At 41.7% G+C, this 12,421-nt stretch overlaps 1 pseudogene; it reads right to left on the reverse strand.

Annotated features, from left to right (window-relative positions):
- Positions 1-3,078: 3,078 nt before the first annotated feature.
- LOC105039020 (disease resistance protein RPM1-like) lies at positions 3,079-6,932 on the reverse strand (annotated as a pseudogene).
- Between the last annotated feature and the right edge of the window lie 5,489 nt (positions 6,933-12,421).

Below are 12,421 nucleotides of genomic sequence, written 5' to 3' on the forward strand. Positions count from 1 at the left end.
CGATCTGTCATTGCCTCTGGACGTCATGGTGGTCCATCTGCATCGACGGACAATAGTGAGAAACCTTGACAAAACGTGGTCTGGTAGAAGAGGGAAGGATGCAGTGGACTGTTTTGAACTGGAAGGTGGTTTCAGTTTATGGTGGAAGGTGGAAGAAAAGCTCCCATTTGCAGCTGAAGTGATGGAAGAGGTTTTTGGACCGGGTGTTTAATCGACCAGGGTGTTTTGGATGGCTCCATTCCCAGCGCCCAGGCACGGCAGCACGCTGGTTGGGTGCGGCAGGGCATGGCTCAGTGTGTAGCACCCGGCCCAAGCCCGGGCGCACATGTGTGGGGTGCGGCCCAGGCCCGAAGGCACGCACGTGCGGGCGTAGCCCAGGCCCACGCGAGCCCGCACTGGGAGCCCGTAGGCCGATCCACCGTGGATCGAGCGGTGCACAGATGGATCTGTGGATCGAGGGGGCGTTTCTCCTCGGTTTCCCACAGTCTATCGTGGATCGGAGCCGTTTCTTAAGCATTTCTCGGATCTATGGGACTGTTTCGTGGACTGGGTTGCAATCGGATGGCTCTGGGAGCTGTCGGTCAAGATCCAACGGGGTGCTCTAAGGAGTTCCTAATCCTAATCTAATTGGGTTTTAAGCCTTTATAAGGCTTTGATCCATGAACAGGAGAATCTTGATGTGTGGTGCAGTGCGGTTTCGTCAGGCCGAAGACCCAGAAAACAGAAGAGAACCCACGGAGAGAGGTGACGCGACGCTGAGAGGAGCAAGAGCAGAACTCTTAGACAGCAGACAGCGATCACTTCAGGGGTTTAGGGGGGTCTTCCTAGAGAGCTTTTGTAAGGGAGAATTTCCTGTGAGGGAGAAACTGGGTGTACGAGGGTTGAAGATGAGATCTCCTCTTGTAATATTTCTTTTTCTCATAGTAAAGTTTGCATGCCCCATGTAGACGAGTTCTTTTTTGACTGATCCACGTATTTGATTATTTTCTGTTTATTTCTTCTTTTTCCTGCTGCATCGCGCGGTATCGAAAAGGTCCTGGGAGGTGATGTCCTGGTCAGTATCTCCCAACAGTAGATTCAACTCACAAGGGCAGAGACAACCTATTCATTTTCTATAAAGATGGTAAGAAGATCACTCTAGTCCTAATAAAGGAGGATCAACTTAAAGCTTCTAAAGTGGTGGGGAAGTCTTTCTTAATTATCAAAGATCTTCAACTTGAGCTAGAGGATGGAGAAGACATGTATGCCCTAGTGTTTTCACAAACAATTACCTGACTCCATGGGAATCTCCAACACCTTTAATGTGCAAGATCTCTTCAAGTTTCATGGACCTTCCCAAAGCTTTGATGGAAAATGCTAACTCAAGGCCGAGTTGCATCCAAGTGAATGGAAGATCTTTTGTAAATGGAAGATGTCTATCTCATACCGGATCTTTTATATATAGAAGATATCAATTAGGGATTGAACAAATTATTTGGCCAATATTTAATTTCTATGCTTAGATTTCTTTTTCAAGAAAGGCTAGCTAAGAATTTTCTTATTTGTGTTTTCTTTTTCTTCAAGCACAAGTCATTGTGCCTATAAATTAGAATTTTTCGAGTCTTTGGCATCAATGAATTGAATCATTTTTTTCTACTTCTCAATTATCTTAAAGGTATTTATAGCTTCGGTATTCATTTTCTTCTGAAGTTATTTGAGAGCCCCGAACGGTGCTTCGGGTTGTCTTTTCCACGCTTCAAGCTGCGTCAAGGGACCTCTGAAGGTTGTCGTTGTGAGGGTAGCAGCAACCTTTTTAAGTGCCAAGGAATAGGTACCTGACTTTTGAGCGGAAGAAAATGCCTGCTGAAAGAGACGCATCCATAGTTGGGCTATGTAAAATAAAGTATTGGAAATCGCTGTCCCAACTCTTCTGATCTTGTGCCAAATTGTTCTATGCTCAATCCATTGTTTGTTGCTCCAAAGCAGCAACCAATCATTGAAAAAGACTCAGACCCTCGAAGGCAATTAAAGACATCGATTTTTCTTTGCTTAGGGAAATTCTTAAGTTCCTCCCTCTCCAAATAGCCAAAGTCATGGCAGCCACCAGCATCAACATTATTCTATTTGATGGCTTTGAAAATTCCTATTGATCCAACTAATATACAGCTTCTCAAAGGATTTGAAAGAGGGTAAAACTCCTATTAGCAGACATAAAGATTTGCAAAAACACCAGGTGAATTGGCATTCAACAAAAATATGATCCAGAGCTTCTGCTGCATGCTGGCAAAAGACACAACCACCTCAATTTTGTGAATCTTCCTTCCATAACATCCCTAGCGTTCAATTTTTTCTTCCAACTTAGCCATGGAAAATCAACTTTTTCGTTCCAAGATGAAGTCATATGTGGACTGTTACGACCATTACATCCTGCTAATTTAATGGTCATACTGGTAGCTATATATTGTTACAAAAGTTGGCAATGTTTTGAAAGTAGATTGTTATCACATATCATCACGCTTGTTCTAATCATCACCTCCAACCATGTAACAGAATTACACATCTGGACATATCAGGAAATTAGGAAAAAGAGAAGAGGTTAAGTTAGATAATGCAGAATGGATATAAATAATATTACAATAACAGTTATATAATAGTTTATAAAAATGTCCCATTCCCTTTCAGCTGTAACTATGATACAGATGGAAGCATTATCAACTATCACTTTAGCATTGATGGAATGTTCTGCATGACCCTACTTCAAACAAGTACCCATCAATTCAGCAAGCTCAACAACTGCACCCAAAATCGGAAGGTGCATGTATATAGCAGAATCCAGTCAAGAAGAAAGAACATGAGAATCTACCGATAACCATCTTCTTCTTCTTTTTTTGCGCGCGCGCGTGTTGGTAAGGGAGGCAACAAGCCACAAATTAACGAAAAATAGGGGAAAAATTTGCAAGTATATCAACTTTTAAATTCATAAGAATCTGCAGATTTTTTTTTTTTTTTTTTTTGAAGGAAAAGGGAAGCAAGGATTGCCACCCACATTTATTAAAGAAAAGTAATTACAAAGAGATATTTATGGAGCAAGGCAAACTCTTCTCAACAACAGCAAGGGAAAGCTTCAAAAACTATAAAAAGTGGAAGTTACAAAACTACATAGAATTTAGACTTTCAAAAACAAAGACTACAAAGCAAACAAACCCCACAAAAGATCAATATTGGATCATGAGGATGAGCCAGAACGACAGTAACCAGCAATAAGAGAATTCAACCTACTAGATAAGCCAGGATGGTCTTGAAGGTTCTTGGCGGAGCAAAGAGTCTTCCAACTAAGAAAGCACTGAAGAGCAGCCTGCAGAACAGAGAAGATAGATTTTTTTCTATGCAAAAATAATCTTGTATTCCGCTCCTTCCAAATTTTCCACAGCATTGCTGCTAGCAATTGATCTCCTCTCCTTGCTGCCAACATGTGTTTGTTCCTCTTCCTCCAATTGGTCCAAAGATTAGAAAAGGTGGAAGGGTGGCCAATTAGCTTCAATTGTCTCTTGATTGTAGTCCACAAACTCTTTGTGAAAGTACACCTGAAGAACAGATGATTAGCTGACTCCAAGTTCACGCCGCACAAAATGCACCTTAAGTTCACATTCCAACCTTTCTTTTTAAGGATCTTGCCGGTGTGCAACTTATTCTTAATAGTTAACTACAAAAAAAACTTTAAACTTTCTCTGGTGCAGGCATCTTCCACAGTATCTTTGAATATGGACACCTTAAACCTCCAAAATTGAGGAAGTTGTAGAAGGAGTCAACAGAGAATACACCCGATTAGGTTAACTTCCAAACAGGCACATCCGCACATCTGCGGATACTTATTCTTTAAACTCTTACAGTTACGCACATTTAAACAGATTAATGTATCTAGACGAGTATATCAATTTTTATCATATTATTCTGAACTATTTCCTCACAGACCTCCCCTTCACCCAAAAATATCATGAAATATTCACTTGGATGTGAAAGTAATGGAAGGAGACTAGAACGTACCTCATCTTTCTCAGATCACCCTTCCTTCAAGGAAATATTCAAAACATCATGCATGCCTCGACCATTACACTGATCTCAGCCCTAGACATTTTCTTTCAAACAAGCTGATGAGGATATGGTAAGCATCAGGAAAGCCTTTGTTTAATCCACCGGTCCCCACTTTTAACCCAGTTCATGATAATGGGGATATGCTGAACCTTTAAGCGATCCTCCTCAGTCTGTCCCCCTTTATTTAGCTTCTCCACTAATTCATTTGGCATGTCATCAAGCTCCAACTTCTGGAGATGTATGAGGTTTTCGATGCCGGTGGGTACCATCTTCAACTCTCGGCATCTCACCAAAAATAGCTCATGCAAGTTTACCAGTGCTTCCTGCTCTATTTTTAAGTTCCTGAGACGGCCCATGTCCTGTAACCGGAGTAATTTGAGCTTAGGGAACCATCCTGCACCAAAATCCAATTTCTTCTCATCATATGCTTTGAAAAGAACGAGATATACTAGATTGGGCAACAAGGAGAGCGAACGAAGCGAATTTTTTCCAATCCCAGATGATTGCAGTGTTAGATGCGTGAGGTTTGTGAGGGAATTAAACCAACGAGGCAACACCCTCCCCTCCAGCTTACCATACAGACTCAGCTTTTGAAGGAGGGGCGGTGGTGTTTCGAGAGATCCCAACTGCAATGTCTCATGCCAGTGTTTTCTTTTAACAACCAAGTGACGAAGTGTTTCATCTTCATGATGGACTTAGCCAGCTTAACACAATGCATGTTTCTCACTTCTACAATCTCTAATCTTCTCAAATGTGTCAAACTACTCAGGCTTTTTATCAAGTCCTCATCTGCCACAACAGCTTTCAGCGTCTGTAGGCGCTTCAATTTCTGTACTCTGTCAGGAATATGCACCCCACTCATGCACTCTGTATATCTTGAAGTTTTACCCTCAAATTTTTTCGCCATAAGGTGCTGCAAGTGTTCCAGCCTTGTTATTCCCCATGGCAAGTTCTCCACACGACTATGCCATGCGTCCAAGTATTCCAGGCTCCGCAACTTGCCTATTGCATCTGTAAGCTCTTTAACTTTAGTCTTCCGAATGCACAAGTAACGCAGGTTAAAGAGATCAAACACCTCGCCTGGTAGTCTTTCAATAGGAGCTCGGTGTAGATTCAAAACTGTCAATAGCCTGAAGTTGGAGAGCAGGGAAGGGGCCAAAACTGATGAGAAGACATGGAAAGATCGGAGTTTGGGCATCTTTTCGTTCAATTGGTGATCACCTCTCCTTCCAATTATTGAAAGACTTCGAACTCTATATTGCAGCCTCCATCCTGCATCAGTGTCATACACCTGGTGGAAATTCTCTTCTCTTGATCTAGCCATGATCAGGTCCCTCATAAGAAGATGCATTCGGAGGCGGCTCGCCCTTCCAAGTTCATTCCTGTCTGTCACTTGGAGCACAGATCGTCTAACAAGTTGCTTGAGGTACTGCTCTGCCACCTCCTCTGCTGTGCGCTCTGCGCCTTCTTGTACAAATCCTTCTGCCGCCCATAATCTGATCAAAGATTTTCTTTTGATGACATGGCCCTTTGGAAATATGCTGCAGTATAACAAGCAATTCCTGAGTTGATGCGGTAGGTCATCGATGCTGTGGTTTAAGTTTGTAGAGATCTTGAGGAGATCCGGGTTCGCTCCTTCCCCCCATACTGGACTATCAAGAATGCTCTTCCATGCCATCTGTGTCTCTTCAGTCTGTAAGATGTGCCTTCCTATTGACACTAAAGCCAATGGCAAGCCATCACATTTCTCCACTATTCTTCTAGCCAGGCACTCTAGTTCTGGAGGACAGCTTCCATCGCTCTGTCTCTCAAATGCTTTCTTGCAGAAGAGTGTCCATGCCTCGTATTCCTGCAATGGCTCAACCTTCATAACCCGGCTATCGACCGCCGCCAAAGCAACTTCCTTGTTCCGTGTGGTAATGACAACTCTGCTCCCACAACCATTATCGAACAACGCACTACGAACATCATCCCAAACTTCTTTATGCCACACGTCATCCAAGATAATGAGGTACCTCTTAGGATGCAGAAGTGACTTGACAGTCTCCACTAGTCTCCGGGAAGGCATAGAATCCAGGCTGTGTGGATTAATGGCCTCCCCTGTCTCCAGGTGCAGTTCCAATATGATTCTTTTGAGCAGGTCATGGGCGTCATAGCTTTGAGATACAGAAACCCATGCACGACGACCGAAGTGGCTGACGACCATCTCGGCTCTGTATGCAGTGGTGACCAGGGCGGTCTTGCCAGCGCCTCCCATACCCCATACGGAAATCACGGTGAGCTGGGATTCCTCATCCATTAGCCATCTCATGAGCAGATCTGTGTGCTTATCAAACCCCACCATCTCCTCTTCCTGGATGAAATGTGCTGATTCTGCGAGATGCCGACTTTCGTTCGGACTAGACGATCCTCCTGTCATGCTAAAGCCGTATTTTTCTTTAGTTTCTAAAAGCCGATCAAGCTCTTTCTTGACATTTTCGAGATCATTCAAGAGATGGTGCAAGGCCTTGGTGTTCTGTGGACTGATGAAGGCATTGTAGAGGTGGCCCTCTAGGAGGCTCCGGCTTTGTCCGGCAGTTAGATAGGTGAACTCATCGGCAAGGATGTTGATGTCGTAGGCGATCTCCCTCACTTGGTTCACCCAAACGCCTACCAGATCGTTGCTGGCTCTGCATGTGTCGGCATATCTTAGAAAGGCTTGCATCAACTCCAGGTCCCTCTTGATGCCACGAATTTTTGGCTCAAGTTGCCGCAACGACGCGGCCTGGGAAACCACCCGTCTTATAGCTGCCGATGTGAAGGTGGCAGCTAGCTTTTTGATCAGGCAAACCACCAAAATCTCCGCCATGCTGCCTCTCTCTGTACTTACTCCCTGAGAAGCGTTTTTTTTTTTTTTTGGTCGTAGTCTGAGAAGCTTTTTATTGTAGAAGCCGATGTAATGGCGCGCAAGAAAAGGTGGCTCCTGTTTCTTCGCTCTCTCTCTCTCTCTTGTTTTTTTTTTTTTTAAACGGTAGAAGAAGCAGCGAATAAATTTGGACCATAGGTAGGAATAACAACGGATAGAATAAATTTGTCTCGGTTGAGTCCGATAAAATTGATGGTATCGATCAAATCAAGTCAGATAAGATAAATTGGATCCGTTCATTCAAAAAATTTATTCAACAAATTTTTTAAATAATTATAATATTAAAATGAGGGATTTAAATTAAGATTACATCAGATTTAGTTCGGAGCAAAATATATCGTTATTTGCATCCAATTCAAACCCACTTCAGATTGTTTATTTACAAACTATACTCACCTCGAAGTTTAAACAGGCTGAATAAAATTCCTCCCATTCAGATCAAATTGGATCAGATATTCAATGGATCTCTATTGCAGAACCTATATCTTCATAAAATTATTAGCCTTGCATCTATGCCCTGTCTGTTTTCATAAGCTTCTCAATAGCAAAGTGATGTGCTGTCTAATTGCCTACACCATACGCGATCAATTACGACCACTGATTTTTATGAATAATATACTGGGACGTATGTTTGATGAATTAAGTCTATAAAAGTCAATGATTGTTGTTGGCTATTTTCACGAGCGCGTAGTGCACGGCATGCATGCAACAAAAATTCCAAAGTAGGTCCTATTTTCTTAAAAAAGATTTGATATTAATTGGTTGGATGCAACATCAATGACATAATTTTCAAAAGAAGAACTTATTAGATAGATTTAATCTATAATAAATATGGTACAATAAGTCAACAAGCCACACAACAATTTCTCCTCCGGAAGCTTCCGCATCTGCCATTCTTGTGCTGGCTGGTCGCGTCTCGGCAATAGGAGGCCGGGACAAGGACACGAGACCTTTTGCAGTGCAAGAAGTGGACATCATATACCACCACAATACCGCTTACCATCACGGCCATGAGTCAAATCTTATATCTTAAAATTTTAAGTACTTGTGGTTCTGCAAGGCCCCACTAAAATCTGATCAACCAGCCATTTCTCATTATTTCTCTGCTACAATTTACTTGACTGACTGAATAAAATTTTACTGGTGTTGGTATAAGGACCTTGTTAAGTTCAAACTTGCCCTTGGTTCGATTTAGCCAGAATCCCACCCATCCCCGTTCTCAAAAAGCGTTGTGTTGTCATGAGATGTGTTATATGCCTATCAATAAGCAAATCATGCTGCCCATCACCTATTATATACCTTAATCAGAATTCCAGGTATCTTGTATCATAACAGAGGCACAAGCAAGCACCTGCAACATATACAAGAAGCAATTTACATATCCATATTGGATACATAGATTTGCTGGTTCTTATAAATGGTCACTTAATCATTATTGAATAGATAAATTCTAAACATCTCTATATAATTTGACTTGACATTTTAATAGATTGATGGGAGTCAACGGATCTACTTGGTAGAAGGAGCAATTTGTTGAGAGTTGTTTCTGATTACCTGGATTTGAGATCCAGATGTGCCACTCTAAAATATATCATCTCAATAATTTGGGTGAAAGCCAAAAATTCATTTCTATAATCCTAAAAATATAGTACTACTAGTTAAACATAAACTTACTCTTCCAATTAATAAGTATTTTTTATGTTAACTTAAAAAATTGTATTTCTTTTTTTTTTCTTATGAAAAAAAGACAGCCGATTTTTGGAGCAAGTGCAGGTGTAGAGATGAATGAGCTGGGCGTCTTTTTGGGACATAAATGGTGGAAGTTGACGTTTAATATATCTTGTTAGCAGACTTTAAAGTCGTCGCAGATGGTTTCACATTGACTAGTTCTATCAGAGGAAGGGGGGGGTGGTGTGTAGAAAATTTGTGACATGCTGCCTGACTTTGAACAGGTCTTGCGAGATAGGTAGTCAGATGACTCATTAATTAAAAAAAATGGCTTGTGATCGTTTTAAAAAGTCAGACCAGTCTGTTAGTCATTGCATACACAAATGATTTTTTAGTTTCCTGTGACTCAACCACATGGCAGTCAATTCAGAGAGAGAAAATCTTTGACAATATGCCTCTTATTAGGTTCCCCAAGACCTCTAATATTCCAACTTATCAAGGCCATATGATTGGGATCAACTCATTCAAAGCGAGAGTATACACCACAGACCAACGGGTAGAGCACAGCCACAAAGAAAAGAGACAAAAAAACATGGTCATATGGTCAACATGAAAGGACTAGCCGAGGGATAACCGAGCATATCTTAACCCACATGGCACACAAGTACAGCAGAAACACAGATCGTTTTGTAAAGAAAAGATAACTTGAACAAATGTAGAACATAAAAATAAAAAAAGATAACCAAACAATAAAACAAGACAAAGAAAGCACACTAAATATACATGGTTCGGCCTAATTGATGGCCTACATCCACGGGCAAGACCTTCTTAGCATTCTTCTATGAAAAATCTATGGCACAAGAAGTATAAAATTGGAGAAAAAATTTAGAAGCTCATAGAGACTTTCTTTTACAAAAGAACAACATACTTTTTATCTCAAAGAAGTCTCACGCCACTCTAGATGCTCTCACTATTTGCTGCTCTCAGATCTCTCTGTGCTCTACTCTCCACGTTTTTAGAACCTCTGCCGAAGCCTTTGTTAAATAGAGCTCGGAACCAGGCCAAATCGCATCAAAATAGGACTCCGTTTTATTGTTGTATTGAAACTCTAAAGCCTGCTGTCAGATCTCCATCGAACGGATGAAAAATGAGTGCAGAAAACACCTGAAACAGCTCTGAAATCATCATCAGCCATTGGATCATCATCGAAACAATTAGGAGCCGTTCGATCGTGCCATCGGTCCACAAATTCTCTTAAAAACTGTGAGAAACATCAAGAAAATGGGTGTCGGTCCACCATGGACTGCGAGAAATGCTTTGGAAATGGGCACTCATCCATGCACCCATCGTAGACCGCGAGAATGCGGTAAGCTGCAGTACACCGTGCCCGGCGTCTGCTGGGCCGGCCCGCACGCGTGGGTCTGGGTCGAGCCTGGCGGCTACTGGGCTGCTTCACATAGGCTTCAACCTAACAAGTCTCCCACTTGAAGATATATGCCGAAGTCCAAAAAATGTCATCCCTGGAGACCTTGCCAACCTCCTACTCCTCACGTAGCCCCAAGCTCGAGAGAAGCTTTGCTCTAATTGAACTTCTCTCGAGTCACCGGCTTCATCAACACATCTGCTGAATTTGCATCGGTATGAATCTTCAACAACGAGACTAGACCATCATCCATCATATCTCTCATAAAGTGATAGCGAATATCAATGTGCTTTGTCCGAGAGTAGAACATTGGATTTGTCGTCAAGTGCAACGTACTTTGACTATCACAATTCACCCTCATCACATCCTGCTTCACCTTGAAGTCTCCAAGAAGCCTCTTGAGCTAGATAACTTCTTTACATGCATGTGCCATGCAATACACTTTGTCTCTATTGTTGATAATGTCACCACTGATTGAAGTTTAGATTCTCAGCTTATAGCACCACCGCCCATGGAGAACACATAGGCTATGATAGATCTCTTCTTGTCCTGATCATCTGTAAAATCAGAATCAACATACCCAATGTACTCCAAACCCACTGAACCATAACAAAGTGAATGATTAGTCGTCCCCCTCAGATACTGGAGGATCCACTTTATTGCTGTCCAATAGTTGCTATCTGGATTCACCATATGCCGACTCACAACTCCCACTGCTTGTGCAATGTCTGATCTTGTGCATACTATGACAAACATAAGGCTCCCTACTCTAATGAATATGGTACCCAGGCCATGTCAGCTTTTTTTGCTTCCGTGCTGGGTGATTGCTTGGTTGACAGTTTAAATTGAATAGAAAATGGGATAGATATCGACTTCGCATTCTGTATATTGAAGTGCCACAGAACTTTCTCTATATATCCTTTTTATGAAAGCCAGACCTTCCTATCCTTCCTCTCCTATAGCATCTTCATCTCAAGTATTTAGTTCACAGCTCCTAAGTTTTTCATCTCGAACTCTCCAACCAACTGAGTTTCCAGATCTGATTTCCGACTCTTGCTATTCTCCGTGACCATCATATCATCGATATATAACAATAAAATACAAAAGCTTCCATCGTCATAACCGCAGAAATATGCACAATGATCTACCTTCAGTCGATCAAATCTCAAATTTATAATAAAAAAATCAAATCACTTGTACCAATACCTCGATGCTTGTTTGACACTGTACAAGGATTTGTTCAACCGACAAACCAACTCCTCCTTGCCTTTTTTGACAAAGTCTTCAGATTGTACCATATAAATCGCCTGCTCCAAGTCACCATATAAGAAAATCATTTTTACATCCATCTGCTCGAGCTTTAAATCTATGACTGCCGCGATCGCCAAAACAATCTCAATAGTAGTAAGACGAACCATCGGTGATAAGATCTTATCAAAGTCAATTCCTAGCTTCTGAGCATAATCCTTTACAACCAAACGCACTTTGAATCTCTCCACATTTTTATCTATATCTTTCTTCACTTTATAGACCCGCTAACATCCGATCAGACTCCCCTCCGATAGAACTACAAGCTCCCAAGTCTTGTTCTCCTGAAGTGACTCCATCTCCTCCTCCATAGCATAATGCCACTTTTCAGCATTGGTGGACTCACATGCCTCCTTGTATGAAGTTGGTTCATCCTCCTCCGCCAAAGCAACATAAGCACAAACATGGTTAGCAGAAGAAATAAAAGAAGTGACATAGTCATCATACCTAACAGGAGGTCTAATGATCCTTCTAGGCCTCTCGAACTTCATTGGTGGCTCTTCTAGTGAGATAGCATCCTCAGGTGGTTGCAGAGACTCCGTACTCGATCCATCATCAACTATCTCATCATTCACCTGTGCTTGCTATGCTTGCACCTCATCGCCTACATCAAAGAACTCAATAGAAGTAATAGCTTCATCATCTTACTTTTTGCTGGTGCCTTGAAAAGATTCTTCATTAAAAATAGCATCTCGGCTAACAATAATCTTATGGGTAGTAGGATCCCACAACCGATACCCTTTTACTCCTTTAGCATAGCCAAGAAAGATGCACCTTCGAGAGTTCCTGTCTAATTTTATCCTCTTCTCTTTTGGGATTCACATATATGCATCACATCTAAAGATACGAAGATAGGAATAATTTACTGACTTGCCGCTCCAAAGTTCTTCTAGAATTTCCAACCCAAGGGATTTTGTCGGTGCTTGATTGATTAAGTAACAAGCCATGCTTACAGTCTCCGTCCAAAATCTCTTATCAAGTTTTGCAGTACTCATCATACTACGGATCCTATCCATGAGTGTTTTGTTAAACCTCTCTGCCACACC

Source organism: Elaeis guineensis, chromosome 1 (assembly GCF_000442705.2).
Source record: "Elaeis guineensis isolate ETL-2024a chromosome 1, EG11, whole genome shotgun sequence".
NCBI lineage: Eukaryota > Viridiplantae > Streptophyta > Magnoliopsida > Arecales > Arecaceae > Elaeis > Elaeis guineensis.